General features: G+C 36.9%; 1 protein-coding gene across 2 annotated transcripts in view; it reads left to right on the forward strand.

Annotated features, from left to right (window-relative positions):
* UBE3D (ubiquitin protein ligase E3D) overlaps nt 1-23,308 on the forward strand; it is a 132,859-nt gene that overhangs the window by 108,010 nt on the left and 1,541 nt on the right. The window lies entirely within an intron of this gene.

The raw sequence follows: 23,308 nt of genomic DNA on the forward strand, positions 1-23,308 counted from the left end.
GATGGAAGAAAACTTTTTAGTACATTTGGGGGGGAAGGGAGGAAGGACTGCACCAAATCAATAACTCTTGAGTTGCAACCAAAGAGTAGATTCCAGCCCTCACCAGAATTTCAGAGCAAATTCTTTTAAAAGTGTAGGTTAATAAGAGCACATAGTTAGGAGAGAAGCCTGGTTTCCTGGAGACGTTTTATCTGTTCCACAGGAAAAAAATCTAGTGTCAGTCAGTGAACCCAAGTATCTGATTGTAAGGTGACAGCAGCAGTAATTGGAAAAAGCTGCTTCTATAGGAAGCATGTCGAGGCTTTCTAAACGATGACAGGACAAAGCTTTAGGGCAGGTGGATTTCAGCCCTCTGATGATGATGTTTCCTGAGATTATAAAATTATCAGTGTGAATGTCATGGTACCCCTTCTCCTACTGTACATCCCCTTTTTCTACCCTCTCCATCCTCACTGCGAAAGGCATTCATTATGTTGAAGGCAGCAGCCCTAGAGAAATGCACATAACTCAGATTATTTTTGCAAGGTCTGACTGTTGTGTTCAACAGAAGTCTCAGCAGAAATAACATGCCATCCCACATGTGGGCCATATGCTGAATTTAAAAGGTTGCTGTGAGAAATGCTATAACCTTTAGCCTCTATGCCTATACATTGCCTAGCTCAGACTCCTGATAGGTGTGCTGATTTATGATGGCTTTAATTTTTATGTCATTGGAAATAAACTGGCAACAGTAAGAACTAGTGGCTGCCTTAAATGCTTGAGCTCTTGTTATTCAATTTGGAAGCAACATTCTGGTAAGTGGGACTTTTTGCTGTGTATTTAAGTACTGCATTCCAAAGCCTCATTCTGGTCCTCTGTGTAGGAAGATGATTAGAGTACAGAATGAACCAATGATCAAGTCTGGCATTGAGATGACAAATGAAAAGATTCTGTCACAAAACCCATTCATGGCCACTTTGGTTTTTTTGCCAAATGTTCTTTCTGTGACCTACTTCTGCAGATAAGAAAAATGATTTTGCCATCCTTCCATGACATTATGGCTATAGTGAATTGTTCCCAAGTGTTTTGGTGTAGGTGGCTTTGCGAGGATAAGCATTAATTATTTTCAGACTGCTGATGCATTGCCTCTATGGTGTCTATATTTGTCTTCTAAGAATGCATCATCACTCTCTAATTATAGGTGATCTTGTGGGATTAGGTCTTTTGAGTTAAACAGACTAGGATGACACAAAATATGCATGGAAAGCAAACACTTGGAAAATTGGTGAGCCATAGTCATGGTTAAGATCCAGACTATGCCTCAGCGTTCAGAACAAGATTTGGAACAAGCTTCACACTGCCAGTGTCACCACCTGCCTAACTCCTACATTTTAACTGTCTGGATGATTGAGTTTGTCTTTAAGTTTGTGTTTTCGACATGAAAACTGTTATCACCTGATTCTAATTTTTGGAATCTAACAATGTTACCCCAACAAATAACCTTGCCAGAAAATCACCACGGACTCCTCAGGACTCCACTCTATGATACTTATCTCTTTGCAGAGCTAGGAAGAGCAGTGAGGGTCTCTGGCTCTTGGGCTCAACTCTGAGGCCTGTGAAGCAATGTTGTGTAAAGCTCTAAGCAAAGTTTTCTAAGCAAGGACATTTTCTGGCCAGGATGCTTTGCCAAGTAACATGGAAGTATTAGAGTACTGGGGTTGAAAATACCATATTCCCAATCTCTTTTTCGCTCCATCCCATAAAGCATGTTTTGACACCCCAGAGAAAAGTACTAAACCTGGATTCTAGTTATATAATTCATTAATTCAATCATTTATTCATTCCAACCAACAAATATTTACTGAAAGCCACCTTTGTGCAAGACCTTATAGAGAGATCTACAGAGATTTAGGTAAGGCATTGCCATTCCACATGTAAGTTTGGGTTTTTCTTGGAGGTGGGGATGGGTGAATAAGAACAGTTTTTATTGGGAAAATCGAAACAGCAGATGTCAGCAAGAAGAAGCATGTGATAGACTCTCTCAGTGTCTGCGGACATGAGGAGGGGTTGCTGGACATACCACGGAGCTGTGTCACATGCATGGATTTGGGAATTAAAAGTTACTGGTGCTTTGTCTCTTTTCTTGAATCCAACTCTTAGAAATAGCTCTCTGGAATCATCAGTTGAAGTGTTTAACAGATGATGAATATAAAGCTGAAATATTTGCATATGTCAAAAATGGTGACCAAAGTGTAAGAGTGCCTTTCTTGTCCGCCGCCTACCACTTCTAAAACTCAGTGTCATTTTAAACAGTAAAGTTGGAGATGGGGGAAGGATTGCATCCAATTTTATTCCCCTACTGTGTAGCAGATGTGCCCACAGGAACAACTGCACAGTGTGAGGCTGTCAGGTTTCCAAAAGAATTTAGCTAATGGGCTTCATTGCTCATAGACCTCAAATCCTGGAGAATCAATGTGAAGGTTAGAGACAAGTATAGAACTTTAGGCTTCTGAGAATGAGTGAGTGATGAAGTTTTTATAGATAATTTTTATAACTTGAGAATTCTAGTTTGCCCCACCCAAAGTTGAAGCAGCTTCTCCTGCATAAAGGGAAAGAAAGCCAATGCGAGTGATTGTTAACAGTCAGTTAATTTAAACTTAACGAAAAAAGTTCTTGGCTGGAGAGAAGCCTAGAATTTAGAAGGAGCTCTGCAGCATCTCTTCCAGAGGCATTTCTGAATAATATCTCTCTTGAATGGCTTAGGTGTGCAGGTAATGGGAAAAGCTGACTCGGGGCTGCCTCCAGGCTTAGCAGAGAATGTATTCTGGGTACCACTGTAAGCATTAGAGAAGGCCTGGAAATCACTTGCGGGAAGGCTAAATTATACAGTTCAGATTCCCCCAAGGAAAACAATGTTTATGAAATTCAACATTAGTAACCAAAATCATGAGCTACTTGTTTTCTGCAAACATCAGAGTTAATGGTACCTGTACCATAAACTAGTCTGTGGCATTATACTATTGAATCCATTTTTCTCTCCACTTAAAAACAGCTTTTTTACTTTGACCTGAAATTTCCTCTGAGATTCAGAGAGAACTGTAGAATTCAGTTGCCAGATTGTAACTGTGATCTGTGGCACAAAAGGAAGCCCCTTTGAAGTGCTTACCCTGCTCCATGCCTGCCGCTTCATGTGGCTGCCTCGGACTCTCTGCATGAGTTGAGCACAGAGCATTGGGCCCAGGAAGAGTGTGGCTTTCCTGGGATGGGTGAGCGAATGTTGAGGCTCGCTGGCAAACCTAGGCTGAGTCACCTTCAGCCGGCGCCAGGCCCTGCTCCACTCCCACACTGCTTTGTCACCTAAAACGGCCTGTGCACTGAACTGTTTAAACCTTGCTCTGAGGTCAAAATTTAATTCCTTCAGGAATTTTTCGAGTAGTCCAGGTGTGAGTTATATAAGTAGATGAAGGGAAGAAAGGAAGAGTTTGCTTGACAGTTGTTGAGATGACTTCCCTTACACCACCCATCTTTTCTCCAATTATTTTTTGATATTCTATAAGTCAAGTTTTTGTTTTAAAAAAAAAGTTTTTGTTCTATTTTTCCTCCCCACTCAGGTGGAACAAGGTGGCTAGAGTTGTTGGAGTTGGCTAGTTACCTTTCCCTGAGTCAGGCTCTGATAATACTGACAACAGGCTTTGGTTAACTAGTTTCCCCGGAGGGCAAGTCTTGTTTGGAAGAACAAAGTGCTCTGGCATATTTCAAAATGGTTCCTTTCCCCCTCCCTCTGCCAAAAGCAGAAGGGGATTTTTCTCCCATATCTGCTGTGAGACCCTGGTAGAGCCCCTAAAGTTAAGTTGTGGAGTCCATGTTGACTGGGTCCCCCTGCAGTTTGTAACTCAGACTTGTCCACACTGAGGCTCCAGCAATCCCTCAATTACAGCTTAGGGTTTCCGCCCCAGCACCAGTTCCTGCAGGGGTTTCCGCTCCTAAGTCGCTGCTCCAGTAAGCCCAGCCGTGACTCCCTGTATTGTCTCTCCGGTCTTGGTTTGCCCCGTGTCTTCCTCTCTCTTATGGATCCAAGAAGAATTGATTTTTCAGTCTCTTCAGCTTACTTGTTAGGATGGAGTGACAACTTCCAAGCTCTTTACCTGCGGAACCCCAAACCGGAAGTTCTCCTAATATTTTTTATTCCAATAAACATTAATTGAGCATGATTTGTATAATGAAATGCACTTATTAAGCAATTGAACTCATACAACTGAAATATAATTTTTAAAAATCTGTTTCAACTATACTTTGAGAAGAAGAGAGGGGTCATAGAATTGTTTTTCTTTTTCTTCCCTTTGGTAATAATTAAATTCAGTAAAATGTGCAAAATTAATAGTTCATTTTGATGAGTTTTGACAATTGTATGTACACTAGATTTCTCAGCCTTAGCACTAGTGACATTTTGGACTAGATAGCCCTTTGCTGTAAGTAGCTGTTCTGTTTATCCCTGGTCTCTAAGCATCGGATGCCAGTAGCATCTGCCTAGTCATGACAGTCAACACTGTCTCCAGCCATTGCCAGTTGTCCCCTAGGAAGCAAAATCACCCCTGGTTGAGAACCATTGATATACATACACCCATGTAACCACCACAAAAAAGGAAGATATAGCTCATATCCATTCCACCAAAGTTCCCTTTAGTCCTTTTCATTAATCCCTGAAAGCACTAATTTTTGTCACCACAGATCCATTTTGTCTATATTTGGACTTTGTATAAATTAAATCATACAATGTGTACTCTATTTTTATCTGGTCTCTCACTTAACATGATGTGTTTGCAGTTTATCCATGTTATTGCATTTATCAATGATTCATTCTTTTTTATTGAAGAATAGTGTTCCATTGTATGAATATACCACAATTTGCTAATACATTCAACTGTTAATGGATACTTGGGTTGTTTCTGGTTTAGGGCTATTTGGCGTAAGGCTGCTATAAATATTCTGGTAAAGTCTTTTTGTGGACATGTTTTTATTTCTCTCAGTAAATATCTAGGAATGGAATTGCTGGGTTGTAGGGTATATATATATGTTTAACTTTTAATATACTGCCAAACACTCTGCCAAGTGGTTATGCCATTTTACAGGCCCCCACACACAATTCTGTATGAGCGTGGCAGTTGTTCCACATCACCAGCAGCAACATCACCATTTGGTGTTATCAGCCTTTTTTATTTGAGCTACTCTGGTAGGTATCTCATTACGATTTTTGTTTACATTTCTGTGATGACGAAGGATACTGAGCACCTTTTCAGGTGATTTTTGGTCACTCACCTTCTTCTGTAACGTGTCTAAGTCCTTGTATGGTTGATTCATAAGAGTTCTCATTTTATCTATACTCCCCTACATCCCAATTACAGGGTCAAGTTTTACAGGAACCTGCTGCTCTTCCTCAGGGACTAAGAAACCTTTTGCCATCTGAATAAATGTCTAAACTGTCAAAACTGCTATGAAACATGCCCTTCTGTTGTTTGTTTCCTTCTCTATTTCCAAACATACTGTGAGGTTATAGCATATTTTCCTTTACTGAGGTCAGAAATACTCCTAATTAGCCAGACAAGTACAGAAAACTACTTTTATGTGGCATATCCTTTCAGTGCCCACAGGCTCTACACAGGGATGGGCCCTACCTCTTCCTCCCACAGCTTTGACAAACAAATTAACGAAGAGACCTGTCCCACAAAAGGCAGTGAGTCACCTTTATAATTCCATGCCCAAGGGAATTTCACAGTGAGTCTTTTCCTGGAAGCATTTTTCTTTTACTCATACAGAAATGTCTTTACCTAGTTAAAAAAAAATTAAGTTTTCTGTTTACAAAGATTTCTTTTTTCCATCAAAGTTTGGATAACAGAAACTGAAAATAGTGTTTGCAAATATAAGAATGTGGATAGATGGCTTAGTGTAAAATATCACCTGCTACTTGAAGCATAACTCCAAGCCCAGAGGCTAATGACAGGATTGTGTAGGGGGTCTCTGAAGGTCCGTGAGGGGTAGTACTCCTAGAGGTTCAAACCAGCACATTCTTGCTTGCTAACAAAATCCACAGATAAGGCCTGTTGACACTCTTGAGAAATGTTTTCTATTTTCCATTGATTTAGGGGTAAAAATTTCTTTGAAAAGGAAAAATATATATTTTTTAAATTTCCCCAAATTTCCTTGAGCTCTTCATCTTTCTAAAGTGAATGAGAAATGAATGAAGGAGAGTGGGCCCAGATGGGGTTCCTCAGTACAAGAAATGTGGACAACCAAGAGCCAGTATGAAATAAGCACATGAGATCTCATTTCTTTTCTCAGTAACCCTAGGTTTATAACCATTATTAGTGTGACACTAATAGACAGACGTGGAGAGAAAAATGTCGGGGCAGCTTACCTCAGTGGGATGCTAACTGTTTCATTCTGACAAACCTATACGGAAACCGAGCAAGATCGGCTCCTCACTCAAGTCCAGTGATCCCCAGCAGCCATCTCTTCCTGTTCAGACTTCTGCCAGTTAACCCATGACATCAACAATCTGCAGTGCACTTGACTGTCTTTTGCTTGTTTTTAACTTATGAAAAATTTCAAATGTTAACATTTTCTCTAATAAAGAGAATAGTAGGCCTTATATTTAAATATTCCGACTGGAATAGTTCTGAGAGCACAGCAGACTCGATGGAATACTTGTTGTGTTCACAGCCTTTTAGCGATTTAGGTGTGTTAAAGACATCTAAAACAATATGAGTTTCAAAATGTTCTGCACTCCCCAAAACATCGTGTACTTTTTCTCATGGCATTACAACTTGGAAAAGTTATAGTCCTTACTCTCATCAGATCAAAATATGTTTCTGCGTCTCCTCTCAGAAATTCTCTAATCCTGAAGAAATTATTTCACATTTTGCTGTGGAGGACCCTTGGATATTTAATGTCAATTGTGCACCTCACCAGTCATGAATTTCCAACCCCATTTAGGCAGGTGGAGGGAGGCTTTTGACCGAGTTAGCGTTCCCAGACATGAATGCGGGGTGTGGAGGAGTGCCTATCTGTGGCCAGTCCTAGACGCTGCTGTATCTGATACAGTCCTTGGCCAACCGGAGGAAGAGGGAAGCCGATGTCACAGATGAAGACACTGAAGAAAGAACAAAGGCCAGGCAATCTGACCGTGTTGTCTCTAGTAAAGACACATGTTCTTTCTCCTAAGCCAAGCTGCCTCTTTCAGCGATGTGATGTGCCAGCACTGACTTGCATTGGAGTGTGCAGGTTCTTCAGCCCATCAGCGATGCCAGCTCATAGAACTTGCTTGTCTGTGGAAAGGTGGCAATATCCTGGCCTCATGGTGAACTATAGGCCAGTGTTTTATGGCAATTAACAGATTTTAAAGGAAGCTGGTATTTCCCAACAAAAGATAGTTGAGCTTTGGTCGTTTCTAAGTAGTCGATGTTCCAGTAGCTAGAAGAGTCCTGTCCACACGGTGGTACACTAATGACCAGGGGCTGTAGTCGTACTTACATCCATCAATGCATTTGTACCGTTTTACAGAGTATCCCAATGAATAATCAGTCAGACTCCTCTTTCTAGCTAATGTTATGATACAAGTTGTATATACTTAGGCAGAGCCTAATCACTATAAATTAGGCCAGTTTCTTGTACGAGAGTCATTCCAGATTCAGAGCCGAATTTCAAAGCAGTGGATTATGTCAGTAAGCAAGGATGTGCTGGTTTGAACCTCTAAGAGTGCTACCCCTCACAGACCTTCAGAGACCCCCTGCACAATCCTGTCATTAGCCTCTGGGCTTAGAGTTATGTTTCAAGTAGCAGGTGATATTTTACACTAAGCCGTCTGTCCATATTCTTATATTTGTAAATAGTATAGGTTTGCAGTTTTCTCTTAGATTCAGTGTACTGCAATTTTAGTACCTGATCCTGGTAGATGTTATTGTTACTTAGGGTAGTGTAAGCAAAAGGAAACCTTATTTAAGCCTCGATATTTTATGCATATAAGCCATTTGTGCTTCTTTCTTTAAAAATAATTAAACAAGAATTCATTCATGAACAGCTGACAAAGGAAAAAGATGCATCTGTAGCAATATTTAAAATACATAAAACATTTAGTTATAGTATTAATAATAGGCTTTTCTATTTGTTGAGGGTCTCGGCTGTCCTGCGGCCTGCTGAGCCATTTATGTCCTTTATCAGGAATCCCCACAACCACTGCGAGGAGAAAGCTGAGGCCGTGAGTGGTCATTCAGGCTGTAAGCATCAGGAAGGGGATTCAGTCTCAGCTTTCCTTTAGTCCAGAGCCTGGATCTTGCCCTCCCAGGGCCTGTAGCTGTGTAACAGAGGCCTTCACGTACTAATCTGTTTTTACTTCTTTCTCTTCCATATACTCTATCTCCAATTTACCAGTCTTTCCATATCAATTAGAGTTCACCTTTCTGCAACTTCCTGATATCAACCTGATTTGTTCTGGCTTCTCATGGAGCTTAGAGGGTGGGTATAAACTTACCACTTTGAACAGTGAGAGCCCTTGATCACAGCATGCTGTTTTCTAGTCTCAAACTCTAAGCTGTTCTTGACTTAGAGAAACTCAATGAGCAATTCTGTATAAAAGAGCCCCTCGTCGCTTAAAGTGAAAAAGCCAAGGATCCTGTTTAAACATCACATAACATTGCTCTCTTCATTGTGTTCCCCTCTGTCAATACAAGCGTTCATTTTCATTTTATTTTGTCTTTTTAAATCCTCATAAGTCAGTCGGTATCCCTCCTTTAAAATAAATAGATTAATGCAGTTTTATGATCCCTGTTTATTTCCCACAACTCCAAATAACAAGCTTAAGAAATAAATGGTGTTTATTTAAAAATGGATATATAAGCTAGTTTTCCTTTGAAGATTTGCATGTTTTAAATATTGTATTTTCAAAGTAACTCCTAAATAATAATGGCTAAGGAAAATAAGTGTTTAGTTACAGTTTGATACCTTTCTTGCCAATTCTTAACTGTTTTTTGATTATTCCAAGTCATAATCTTTTTTACTGAACCGACTGAACTATTCCAGTATAATTCATCTTACTTTCTAAACTTATGGACAAAAATTCCTTTCTGATCTATCCTGTTGGTTCTCTTCATTTGCCAGAGCTTTCTCTCCTAATCAAGAAATTATTTTCTCTTTAGAGGAAGGGCTTTAATTTGCCATTCTATCCTCTCTCCTTCTTCCATCTAATCCAAAAGAAGTAATCTTTCTTCTTAAAAAACAGAATGCCTACATCATTCCAACTGCTACTAAATCTGGCTGCAAATTGGAATAGTATGGATTCTCTCTTCAACTACAGTTACTATAGTAATTATCTCTCACCATAATTAGATAGAAGGAAGTTTTATGATGGAATGAACACTAGGCCCAGAAACAAACTGTTGCAAACTCAGCCTTGTTTTACTATCTTATAGCAAGGAGCAAAATTTCCTTGACTTCTCTGAACCTCAGTTCCTTATTTATAATTTGGGGACTATTAAATATAATTTTTAATTCAAGTGGATTTTGTAAGGATTTAGTGAAATGAAACCATGCCTGACACTTAATTTCTTCACTTCATAAAAAACATATTAACATTTACTAAAGAGCTTATACAAACTATTAAAAAAAAATTAAACCTCCTGTTGGTAGGTGAAGAAAAAGGAGGTGAATTCACAATTAATCAATTCATAAGAAAAACGATTACTAAACAAACATTTTAGAGAATGTTTAAACTCATAGCAGTTAAATTCGAAAAGCATTGAGATGTCATTTTTCTTTTATGTAATTAGGACGATTTTTAAAAGAAAGACCTAATGCTGGTGCCATTGCCAGCTGGTACAGCTTATTGGAAAAAAATGCATCAAATTATAATGACATCCATATCTTTAAATCTAATAAGTCCATTTCTGGGTTATTGTGATCTTAACAAGCCTAGGAACAACTTATATTTGTAATGGATTAAGTTATGATGAACTAGTTTACAGCTTTTAAAATAAGAATAAAGATTTATTGAGCAGCACATAAAAATGTTTATGATATAAAAATATGTAGATATAATTAATATGAAAAAATACATTGTAAAACTGTGACAGTAGACCCAAGTAATAATTATGTTAGGATATTATAACATTGTTTTTCTTTTTTTCCTGTTTCCTCAAATATTGTAAAAGTAAAATTAATTTTAAGACTAAAATTAGAGTTTTAGTCTAATGTATTCAGTGTGAAAAAAATACTGAGTACCTATGATGTGTCTAGAAAATTTGCTGTGGCATTTTCGGTGTTAAAAAATTCCAGAGTCTTTCCTTATTTACTCCAGGGCAATAAAAAGGCAAAAAAGTATGCTTAGTGGACTATTTAGAATAAGTACTTCATATACAACCTAAGATTTAAGATGGTATTGTGTGTAACTTAAGTTAATGCCAGGCTGTCAGCCCAACCTGTGTTGAGTATAATGGTGTTCTGTGTCACTATAGCCATCTGCTTCAGGACTCATTGCAAAATCGACTTCCCAGCTTACTTAGGTCATTCCACTGAGGAAAATGGAGTCTCAGTGATATACCGACCGGAACTTCAATGTAAGCAAAACTTTAAGGCATCTCAGAGTGATGTCAGAAGCATGGTGGAGTGAGAGATGTCCCCAGATCTCTCCCCTTGAAATAACAATAAACTGAACACCTAAAACTCAACAAATAACACCCAACCTACACACAAGCATGTATGAGCGAGTGATCTGCGCATAAGAGCTGCCAGAGGTCAGAACTGTGGGAGTCGGACAGTAGACTGGGAGGAACAAAGAAGCTGCCTCTTGCAGCTGGAGCTCCCTGTAGGAGGTGCAAGAAATGAGAAATTGTAGCGGGTTCCCTGCACAGCTGTGCCTGAGAGATCTGTGAGCTCCACGCAGCAGCAGAGCCCAGGAATCAAGGCAGAAAGCAAAGTGGGGATGGCAGAGAAGCAGCAGCTGATTCTTACCAGCCGCAGTTGCAAAATGCTAGGCTGATCCACAACCCCCATCCTCCAACACAGAGGGCACCCCACCTCCTTATCCTCCAAGACAAATACCGTGGAGCCCCAGGGGAATGCTACTGAAACTGTCGCTAATACTGACAGACTAAAACTGAGGATAGCAATCGTGATTGAATATTTCTAAGAAAAAAAAGGCATTATTAAGGCTTTATATAAAGCAGGGATCCAAGAGGCCTAGACGCCACCTACTGGAAACCAGAAGAAAAACACCTAGCAACAGGCTAAAGAGAGACCTTTATATGATAAATCTATTGTGGGCGGCAGAGGGGTGCCAGAATACACTTCCAGATGGAGAAATAGTCCATTAAACACCATGAACAACCAAGATGACAAGGCAGCTGAGAAAGAAAGAGAAAAATCTCCAGAAAATAAGCTTAAAGACATAGAAACATGCAACCTAAATGACAGAGAATTCAGATTCGTACCTCTGAAAAACTCAGTGAGATCCAAAATAATTCATATCAACAATTCCAGGACTTGAAAAAAATAACTAGATCAGCAGAATGAGTTTTTTAGCAAGGAGATTGAAACCCTAAGAAAGAACCAAATAGAACTTCTAGAGATGAAGAGCAGACAAAAAGAGATGAAGAATGAAATAGCAAGCTTGGGAAATAGAGTTTACCAAATGGAGGAAAGGATCAATGATATTGAAGATAGAAATCTAGAAATAAATCAAAAGGAAGAAGAAAGAGACCAAAGAATGAAAAATAATGAAAAAGAAATACAAGAACTAGCTGATACCAACAGGAAAGGAAACATAAGGATAATGGGTATTCAAAAAGGAGAGGAAAAGAAGCAGGGATCAGAAAGCATTTTCAGACAAATAGTTTATGAGAATTTCACAAATCTAAGGAATGAACTGAAGCTTAGAATTAAAGAAGTCAACAGAACACCCAATTATCTCAACCCAAAAAGGCCTCTTCCAAGACACATTAAAATTATCAAAAATTTATGATGAAGAAAGAATTCTCAGGGCAGCCAGGGAAAAGAAGACAGTAATCTATAAAGGAAACCCATTAGATTATCATCAGACTTCTGAGAACAAACTTTAATAGCCAGAAAGGAGTGGAATCAAATATTCAAACTATTAAACGAAAAGAACTACCGGCCAAGAATAATATATCCAGCAAAGTTCTCCTTTAGATGTGAAGGAGAAATAAAGACCTTTCCAGACATACAAAAATTGAGGGAATTTTCACCTATGAAGCCCGCATTACAGGAAATACTGAAAGGGGTCACCTCACATAAAACAAAATGACAAAAAAAATACATAACTACGAGTAAGGTGACTAGCAGGCAGATAGAAGCGGAGTAGTGCAACCCACATTAAGAACAGGGTATTATAAGCTTAAACAATAAGAAGAGATTTGCTATTGCAAGATAGTAATGAATGCTCAGCATACATAGGGACAAGTTAAGACAACAATAAAAGAAAAAGGGAGGATTCAAAGATCCAGTTTCACAAAGGGGCATGTGCAGAAGAAAATAGACTACCGTTTGTATATAACTATTCTTATTCATAATGGTAACCACACACTAAAGATTCAGAACTGAAGTACATAACATAAAACAAGAAATACCGGAGGGAAAAATCCACAAAACCCACCTAAAATAAAAATTAAAATTAAAATAAAAAAAAAACAAAAACAGAAACACAAGGACAAGGAAACAATGGAAAAACTGACGTACCAGAAAGCAAAAGATAAAATGGCTATAGGAAAACCTCATATTTCAATAACCACCCTAAATATGAATAGACTGAACTCACCAATAAAAAGGCACGGAGTTGCAAACTGGATCAAAAAACAAAACCTAACCATGTGTTGCCTCCAGGAGACACAGCTCAGCTCCAAAGACAAATACAGACTCAAAGTGAAAGGATGGAAAATGATGTTTCAGACAAATGGCATTCAAAGAAACACATGAGTAGCAATACTAATATCGGATGAAATAGACTTCAAAATAAAAAAGGTAAAGATACTGAGGGATGCTTCATAATGATAAAGGGAATAGTACACTAAGAAGACACAGCACTAATAAATACTATTCTCCCAATCAGAGAGCCCCAAAATATATAGAGCAATTACTAACAGAACTGAAGGGAGAAACAGACCAAAACACTATCATAGTAGGGGACTTAAATACCCCACTGTTGAATATGGACAGATCATCCAAACAGAAAATCAATAAGGAAATAACATCCTTAAATGACACTTTAGTCCAACTGGACATAATTGACACTTACAGAGCCTTCCATCCCAAAACAGCTACTTATACACATTCTTCTCTAGTGCACATAGAACATTCTCAAGGACTGACCACATACTGGGACACAGAGATAGCCTCAACAAATATAAGAGGACTGAAATCATACCAACCATATTCTTTGATTATAATGCTCTGAAACTAGAGATCAACTGCAGAAAGAAAGCAGGAAGAACCACAAATACATGGAGATTAAACAACATGCTACTAAAGATAGCAAAAGCAGTCATAAGAGGAAAGTTCATATCATTATAGGCCTAACATCAAAAACAAGAATGAGCCCAAATTAACAACCTAATGCTTCATATTAAAAAACTTGAAAAAAAAGTAAATGAGGCTTAAAGTCAGCAGAAGGAAAGCAATCCTCAAAATTAGAGCAGAAATAAATAAAATTGAAAAAAAACAATTAAAAATAATAAATACAACAAGGAGCTGGTTCTTTGAGAAGGTTAATAAAATTGACAAACCCCCGGCTAGACTCACTAAAGAAAAAACAGAAAGGACATAAGTAAACAAAATCAGAGATGAAGACAGACACTGCAGAAATACAAAGACTCATACAAGAATACTATGAAAAAGTATATAGCACCAAATTTAATAACCTAGAAGAAACAGACAAGTACTTAGAAATATACAAACAACCTTTCTAGACTGAATCAAGAAGAACTGGAAAATCTAAATAGACTGATCAGCAGTATGGAAATTGAAACAATCATCACAAACCTACCAAAAAGTAAAAGTCCAGGACCAGATATCTTCACCAGTGAATTCTACCAAACATTCAAAACAAATTTAATACCTCTTCTCCTCAAACTCTTCCAGAAAATCGAAGAGGAGGAAATACTTCCTAACTCATTTTATGAAGCTAATATTATCTTCATACCAAAACCTGGTAAAGATAACACAAAAAAACTACAGACCAATATCTCACATGAACATAGATGCAGAAATCCTAAATAAGATACTAGCGAACCAAATACAGCAACATATTAAAAAGATTATATACCATAATCAAGTGGGCTTCATCCCAGGGGCGCGGAGATGGATCAACATATGCAAATCGATTAATGTGATACACCACATAAACAAATTAAAAAATAAGAATCATGATTATATCAATAGATGCATCCATTTATGATCAAAACACTTAACAAAATTGATATCGAAGGAAAGTACCTTAAAATAATACAGGCCGTATGCAGTAAAACCTCAGCCAATATTATACTTAATGGTGAAAAACTAAAAACCTTCCCTCTAAGATCAGGAACAAGATGAGGCTGACCACTATCACCACTGTTATTCACTATAACATTGGAGGTCCTAGCAAGTGCAATCAGGCTAGAGAAAGATATAAAAGGCATCCAAATAGGATATGGAGAAATCAAATTGTCTCTATTTTGACATGATTCTCTATCTAGAAAACCCTAAAGACTCTACTAGAACACTATTAGAAACAATAAACAAATACAGAAAAAATTCTGGATTCAAATTCAATGTTCAAAAATCCATAGCATTCCTATACTCGAATAATGAAGTGTCAGAAAAAGAAGTGGAAAAAACAATTCCTTTTGCAATTACAACAAAAAGAATAAAATATCTAGGCATAAATCTAACAAAACATATGAAAGACCTATATAATGAAAACTATAAGACTCTTAAAAGAAATTGAAGAAGCTACAAAGAAATAGAAAGATATTCCATGTTCTTGGATTGGAAGAATCAACATAGAAAAAACAACCTTATTACCTAAAGCATTATACAGATTTAATGCAATCTTCATCAAAATCTCATGGGCACTTTTTAAAGAAATAGAACGAAAAATCATCAGATTTGTATGGAAGCAAAAAAGACCCCAAATTGCCAAAGCCATTCTGAGAAAAAAGAACGAGGCCAGAGGCATCATTCTGCTTGACTTCAGGTTATAATACAAAGCAACAGCAATCAAAACGGCATGGTATTGCCAGTAAAACAGACCCACAGACCAGTGGAACAGAATCAAGAGTCCAGAAGTAAACCCATGTTTTTACAGGCAAATAATTTTTTACAAAGGAGCCAAAAAAACAGTGGAGAAAGGAAAGCCTCTTCAATAAATGGTGCTAGGAAAGCTGGAAAACCACCTGCAAAAGAATGAAACTGAAGTGTTGTCTATCACAACACAAAATTAACTCAAAATGGGTTAAGGACCTGAATATAAGATCTGAGACAAAATGCATAGAAGAAAACATAGGATCTAAACTCCTGGACCTTGGACTTAAAGATTTTATGAATTCGACCTCAAAGACAAGGGAAGTAGAAGCAAAAATAAATGAATAGGACTGTATAAAACTAAAAAACTTCTGCACAGCAAGAGAAACTGTCAACAAGGTAAAGAGACAACCATCCGAATGGGAAAATATATATGCAAGCAATGCCTACAATAAGGGCCTAATATCCAAAATACACAAAGAACTCATACAACTCAATAAAAACAAATAACAAACAATCCAATTAAAAAATAGGCAGAGGACCTGAACAGACACTTCTCTCAAGAAGACATACAAATGGCCGACAAACATATGAAAGGATGCCCAACATCGCTATCAGGGAAATGCAAGTCAAAACCACAATGAGATACCATCTCACACCTATTAGAATAGCTATTATCAACAGGGCAAGTAATAACAAATGTTGGAGATGATGTGGAGAAAAAGGAACCCTCATACATTGCTGGTGGGACTGCAGATTGGTACAGCCACTATGGAAGACAATATGGAGGTTCCTCAAAAAACTAAGAATTTATCTACCATATGATCCAGCAATCCCTCCACTGGGTATTTACCCCTAAGACTTGAAAACGTATCCGAAAAGATATTTAGACACTGATGTCCATAGCAGCATTATTCACAATGGCCAGGACATGGAAGCAACCGAAGTGTCCTATGATAGATGTTTGGATAAAGAAGATGTGGTACATATATATAATAGAATATTACTCATCTATAAGAAGAGATGAAATACTGACATTTGCGACAACATGGATTGAATTTGAGATAATCATGCTAAGCAAAATAAGCCAGACATAAAGAGCTGAAAACCATATGATATCACTCATAGGTGGGATATAAAACTAAAAGCAACAAATGAACAGGACAAACAAACAGAGACTCATGGACATGGACAATAGACTAGTGGTTACCAGAGGGTGGGGGGTGGAGGAGGAGAGGGGAGGTAGATGGGGTAAAGAGGGTCAAATATGTGGCGACAGAAATCTAACTGTGGGTGGTGAACATACAATGTAAAATATATATAACTTACTGTTGAATTGTACACTGGAAACACTGGACTTCATTAACCAATGCCACCATAATTAAAAAAATAAAAAATATTTTAAAATAAATAAAGTATCTCAGAACTACATCTAGAGGTAACTAGATTGAAATAAGCTAGACGAGATCATTTGCCAAATATTACAGCATGATTTTTTTAGTTGGAATTTTTATTGAAATAGTTGTAGATTCACTTATGTTGCGAGAAATAATATGAAAGATCCCTTGTACACTTTGCCTAGTTCCCCCCAGATTGCAGAACTGTATTGCAATATCACAGTCAGAGTATTGACATGGTACAGTCCCCTCCCATCTTGTTCAGATATCCTGGTTTTACTTGGACTCTTTCATGTGTATGTGTGTGTGTGAGTGTATGAAGTTCTATACAATTGCATCACCTCTATATGTGATTCTTTCATCACAGTAAAGACACTGAACAGTTCCATCATGAGGATCTCTCCAGTTGCCCTTTTATAATCACACCATCTCTGCCCTCCTCACAATCCCTAACCCCTGGTAACCACTATTTGTGAAATAGTGTCCTTTCAAAAATGTTATATAAATGGAATTATACAGTATGTAACCTTTTGAGCTTGGCTTTTTTAACTCAGCCTAATTCCCTGAAGTTTCTTCCAAGTTGTTGCATCTATCAACAGTTCTCTGCTTAGTGTTGCTGAGTAGTACTCCATGGTATGGATAGGTTGATTTCACTTTTTGACTATTAAAATAATGCTGCCATGAACATTTGTGTATAGGTATTTCTGTAAACAAAGTTTTCATTTATCTGGGATAAATGTCCAAGACTGCAATTGCTGAATCATGTAGTAATTACATGTCTAGTTTTAAAAGAAGCTGCCAAATTGTTTTCTAGAATGTCTATACCATTTTATATTCTCCCAAGCAATCTGTAGGAGATTTTGTTTCTTTGCCAGCTTTTGATGCCATCATGGTAGCCTTATTTTTAAGTCAAATTTGTGACAGTTTACTACAATTAATCAAGTAATTTTGCTAAAGAGATACATACGAGATAACTAGATTTAGAAAAGAAAACCACATCAGGTCATATAAGAAGTTGTCTCCACTCCACACACAAAAAGTCATTCACTTAACCTCTTATAGACTAACTCTACATAGCAGGTCAGTTTGAGATATTTGGCCCCTTCAGTCTCTACATAACTAACAAAAAGTACTTAGCTCTCCTTTTGTAGATTTTAGGTCCAGTGTCCTTTATCAATATCAAGAAATGGGGCTGGACTTAATATGCTTCTTTCTGGACCAGTGTCTTCACTTTGTACTGGTTTAGAAATGAAATCACTGGATTAGGAGTTAGAAGGCCTATATTTGAGTGTCTGTTCTCATTATCTGTGTCAATGTAAATAAGTTAACTTCTCTAAGTTTGCTCAGCTATATAAAATGGTTGGACTAAACCAATGGCTCTCACATTCTAGCATGCAGAAGAATCACCTAGAGGATCTATTAAGGCACCAGTTGCTGGGCTCCGACCCTAGAGTTTCTGATTGAGCAGGTCTACAGCAGGGCACATGAATTCACCTAACAAATTACCAGGTGATGCCAGTGAAATAGCATGAAAAAAAAAAATTCGCTTTCTGGTTGAATAAGTTACACATTTGTCCTTTTTTTTTTTTCTTAATTGATACAGATATATAATGAGCTATAATGCAGCCATTAGAAATATCATAGAAGAATATTTTCATGGGAAGATTACCACAATATATTTTTAGGTCAATAAGAAGCTGTATATTACAAAACAGCATCTATAGAAATTTTCAGTTATAGATAGAAAACAAAAGTCTGCAAAGATGTATTCAAAATGTTAATAATTGTTATCACTGAGTAATGGAGTTATAAAATTTTTATTTTTATTTTTTGTGCTTTTCTGTGTTTTCTAATTTTGTCTATAATTAATATATTAATCAGTTATTAAAACAAAAAATATAGAAAATGATACAAATCTTGATTTCTCTAAGTTTTAATAATTGCAGTAAAGAACTTGTTGAATACCAAGCAACAGAAGTAAATCTGTTCAGGTATGAGATAAAATTGTCCAGGACCTTTTACAGAGGTATCTATAACCCTCCTTAGCCCTTTCCCTAAAAAGTGTGGTTGATCACCTTTTCTAATCTTGCTTGACAGAGTTCTGCACTCATGCACTGAATAGTCCTGCCCCCAGAACTTATTGCTACTTACAGCATCTCATTGCTACTTATGTAATGTTTTCATGGCACTTTCTCACTGTTAACTAAGTAGGATCCACAGCCATAACCTCACAAGCTTGTCCCTTCTCCATCCTTGACAGTGAGACAGAAAGTCTTTTATCTGGATGAAGCAAGTTTCTTCCTTGGTTATGTCTCTGTTAGAAAAGATATTAATATTTACAACTAAAATAGGAATTTTAAAAATATCACTAAAATAAATCTGTTTAGATGACAGGAACCACTCCTCTGCTATGGAAAGCTATTTGTTCCCCCTGTGGGTTCATGCCCCCTCCCGGAATGTCTAATTGCACTGATATTCTAAATGTATTGTCTTCTTCAACATCCATGCTTCTCAGCCTTAAGAAAGATAGATAAGAGTGAACATAGCTTCCTTGAAATAGTATTATTAAAATGGTCTTGCTATTAAATATTTCTATTGATACTGTAGAAAATTAATTCTTCATTTCTGAACTCTAGTAACCATTTCTGAATAAACTTGTGATTTTCAAAACACCACTTTCACCCAGAGTTCCCTTCTGCCGAGTTCTCTCTTGCAGACATTCCATAGAAATTAGAAATTATAAGAACATTTTGATTTATGAATCGTAGAGTATTTATTGTTGTAGCATTGTTTATAGTATACATTTTAACACCCACTCATTGATATCATAAAATTATTTTCTTTAACAAATATGTTTTATGCTAGAAGCAGTATATTTTTAAGTAACACCTAAAGACTAATGTCATATAAACATTTGCCCCATGGGCTTGTGATCATTAACAAAGATACTGGATTTGCTTTCTATAACTGGGACTTTCAGTGATTGCATCAGAACTGCTTGTTCACTAGTGTTACAACAGCACCATCCAATGCCAGAATTACTTTCCATAATCCATTTATTCTAAAAGAAGTGATATGAAGCTTATGTTTAGAACTTACTTGCTTTGTTGAAGAATAGGATCAAGACCCAGTAGCTGTTGCATTTGTCCAAGTTTTCAGCCCCATCTAGAGATGAAGAAGCATCAGTCCTCTCCTTTTTCTCCCACACACACATCTCTCTTCTGATACTTCACATACTGCTGACTTTTAACCTAGATGTCCACTAGCAAACATAGCTGTGCTTAGCTTAACTGGTTCCCAGGTAAATGAAAATCAATAAGCTTTTTATTTATATTTAAATTATCATAGTACATACATGGCTTAAAGAAAATACAAGGTAAAGGTTTAAATTAATTTACAGTCAGCCATTTTTTCCCCCTACTTTCTAAAGGCTCTTAGAGAATTTGTGCAGATACTCTGGAGTTGGAAGGCTACACTACTAGTCCCTTAGTCTAGTGTTTCTGTCCACAGTTAAATATACACATAATTGTTGTCATTTTAGAGGGATAGAATCTTATTCCTCACTGTATGTTCTCACATCTTTTGTTCCATCCTTCCTGTTTGCTATTAATTCATTTAGCAAGCCAGAATCTTTTAGTGTGTAGGGGGAGCCAAGGGGAGAGTTGATATACCACTCTGTGCCATCAGGTTTTTATTGCTGCTCCTTGCCAACACAATATTCATTATAGTAATAATTACCTTTTGCAGGGTACTGCCTCAGAAATCTCATTTTCTTTCGTAACTCAAGAATAGTCTTTTTTTCTCTCAGCAGGTGTAAGGCATCATCTTAAACTTATGGCATATTATTAGAATCATCTCATTACTTGACTGTGTCCCCACTTGTGTGTTAGTTAGCACCATGAAAGTGTTCTCAGTGACTGGACAGTCACTAGCATTATAGAAGGTACTTAACAATTGAATGAACTGAGTGACTGAAGCCAGCTAGTCGGCTTAGAGAGACGAATATCTTATACTATTTATCCAAATCAGACGTTGAGTCCGGGTATCATCAACATGGGCCTGATCAATGCCGAATTAATAAATTGGTAAAAATTGCTTAATCTCAGTGTTGTTTAGGATGTCAAATATGTTTAATAAATGCTTGAAAAAGTCATTTCCTTTTTATATTTATTTTACTTTCATTTTTTAATTTTATATTTATTTTTATATTCATGTTATTTTTATATCAATATTATCTATTTTATTTTGTATATGAAGTTTGATCCTAGAAACTGGAGTTTATATCATAAACTATTTTCCATGCCATAACAGCATCCTATTTCAGAACCTAACTTTGAACATGAGCCGTACATGTGCATATTTAAGGCATAGTTTTATATATTTTTTTAAGTCTACAATATCCTTCAAAAGGAACATTTGTGTATGGCTATACAACTTATTCTAAAGAATTTTTTTCTAAAGTTTGGAATTATTATGAAACTCACATTTTTCCAGTATTTTACAGTTTTATCTGTCTTGTTTAGCATGCCCTAAAGCAGTTACATAGCTCTTTTTTAATATGCTAATTTTATCTGTGCAGCCTGCCTTGACAGCATATCTTTTTATTGATTGAAATTCCAAATCTAGGTTGAGGACTAGAATTTAATAATATAAATGTGTTAACTAACATAAAACAACATTAAAAAGTGTTTACCATTATGCAGATATAGTGAAACATTATAAACTTAGCATTCGGTCCAGTATTACATCGACCTGGCCCTGTTTGTTGTGGTTTAAGAAGATTGTGTTTAGATGGTGACTCAAAACAGAGACATTATTTTTAGATGTCTTCACTTTTTCTCCCCCTTTCCACTCCCAAGTGTCCAGATTCAGGTGCACAGAAAACAGAGGGTCAAACCTAAAAGCCAACATGAAAGAGTCCTGTCTTCCCTAGTTTTTAATAATTATTTATACTTCTTACTATATATTCCAGTAATGTAACAATGAAGCCCGAAGCTGTAGCTGAAAAGCTTTAAAACTTTACTTTTGGGAATAAAACTAAACAGATGAAATACAGAGATATTTCTAAGTGTAGTGGAACAAAATAAAATTATCCTCTCTCAAAATAAATGGCAGTTAGGGAAAGCAATTTTTCCTGTCATGGGTAAAAGCTAGGGAACAAAAAATCAGCATTTGAAATGTTAACTCAGTGTTTTAAATAAAAAGAATCTAAAATGCATGTACATTATCTATTCCCAAGGATGATTGAAGATTCTTGTTATTAAGTCCTGCAAAAAATACATAATGAACTTGGCAGGTGGAACTATAAAAACTAGAGACGAAAAAAGACATATTAGGTCAAATTTTAAAGTTTTCTGTTTTGAGGGGCTCCATTGCATTACTTAATCAGCTCAGTCTCTTATTTGTTCTCCATCTGGAGTCTATACTTATAGGCATGCAAAAGAAAAGAAATCTTTGATATTTGAAGTGATAATGAAGATTAAAAGTCCCTAAACCTCTGCAATTTTATTTCATTCATCTATAAAGTTATAGTGGGAAAAGCATGAATTAGGAATCAGTTTCTTTCTAAGCCCATCATTGGCACTTAGTAGTTTTTGTATCCTGAGCAAGTCACTTAATTTTTCTGAGCTTCTGTTTCTTCATTTGTAAAACAAAATTTGAAATGCCTGTTTTATCTGAATCATGGACTCTGCTGAGGATGAAAGGAGTCAAAATAGGCTTAATATACTATAAAGTGTTTTACAAGTTTTAGGTAGGTCCATTTAAATTTCCCATTTTGCATATGAGGAAAGGCTGAGAGAGGCTAACAAGCTTGTTGTTGAAGGTCACACAACTAGTAAGTAAGAGATCTCATTCTAAAATCCAAGTCTAAATTTCAGCATTTTTTAACATTGGCACTATTGATGTTGGGGGGTGATCCTTCTTTCAGGGTAGAAGGGGAGCTGTCCTGTGCATTATTGAATGTTTAGCAGCATCCCTAGCCTCTACCATGTAGGTGCCAGTAGCACCTCCCAAGTTGTGACAACCAAAAATATCTCCAGACCTTGCCAAATGTCACCTGGCAGGCAGAATCACCCCAAGTTGAGAACCATTGATCTATATGATTCCAGAGCTAAAGTTCTTAACCATTTTTACAGTGACATTCATCGGTGTCGTTGTGATTCTGAGTAGTTCCTGGTTGGAATACTTTATAACCTAGCAATTTTCAGAATTAAAAAAGAGATAACTGGGGTTTTCATCTATTATCTTTCTGTTTCTGAATGTTAGCAGTGACATTGTCGTCTTTGTAAGGTCCCTGTAAACAGAAGCTATCACTTGACAGGGAACACTATCAACAGTGAGCCAGATGTCAGACTCAACAACCCCTAAAATCCCTTCCCCTGTAATTCTTTGATCATTTTCTAATGGCCCTGCTGGTCTCTCTTCAACAGTCCCATCTCATCTGAAATGTTTATGGGTTTCTGATATCTGTTATGTGAGAGGCCAAGGGGAGATACATCTATTTGCATAACCATTATCTCATTTAATCTTCACAATAAGCCCTTGAGGTTTGTACCAATCATCCATGTTTACATTTTGTTTCGGGATCTTAACCCTTCTTCTTTGCCTGTTCCTTCAACTTTGGTGTTCTCATTGCTGAACTTGATGTA

The sequence above is a fragment of the Pteropus alecto genome, unplaced genomic scaffold (assembly GCF_000325575.1).
Source record: "Pteropus alecto unplaced genomic scaffold, ASM32557v1 scaffold7, whole genome shotgun sequence".
Taxonomy (NCBI): Eukaryota; Metazoa; Chordata; class Mammalia; order Chiroptera; family Pteropodidae; genus Pteropus; species Pteropus alecto.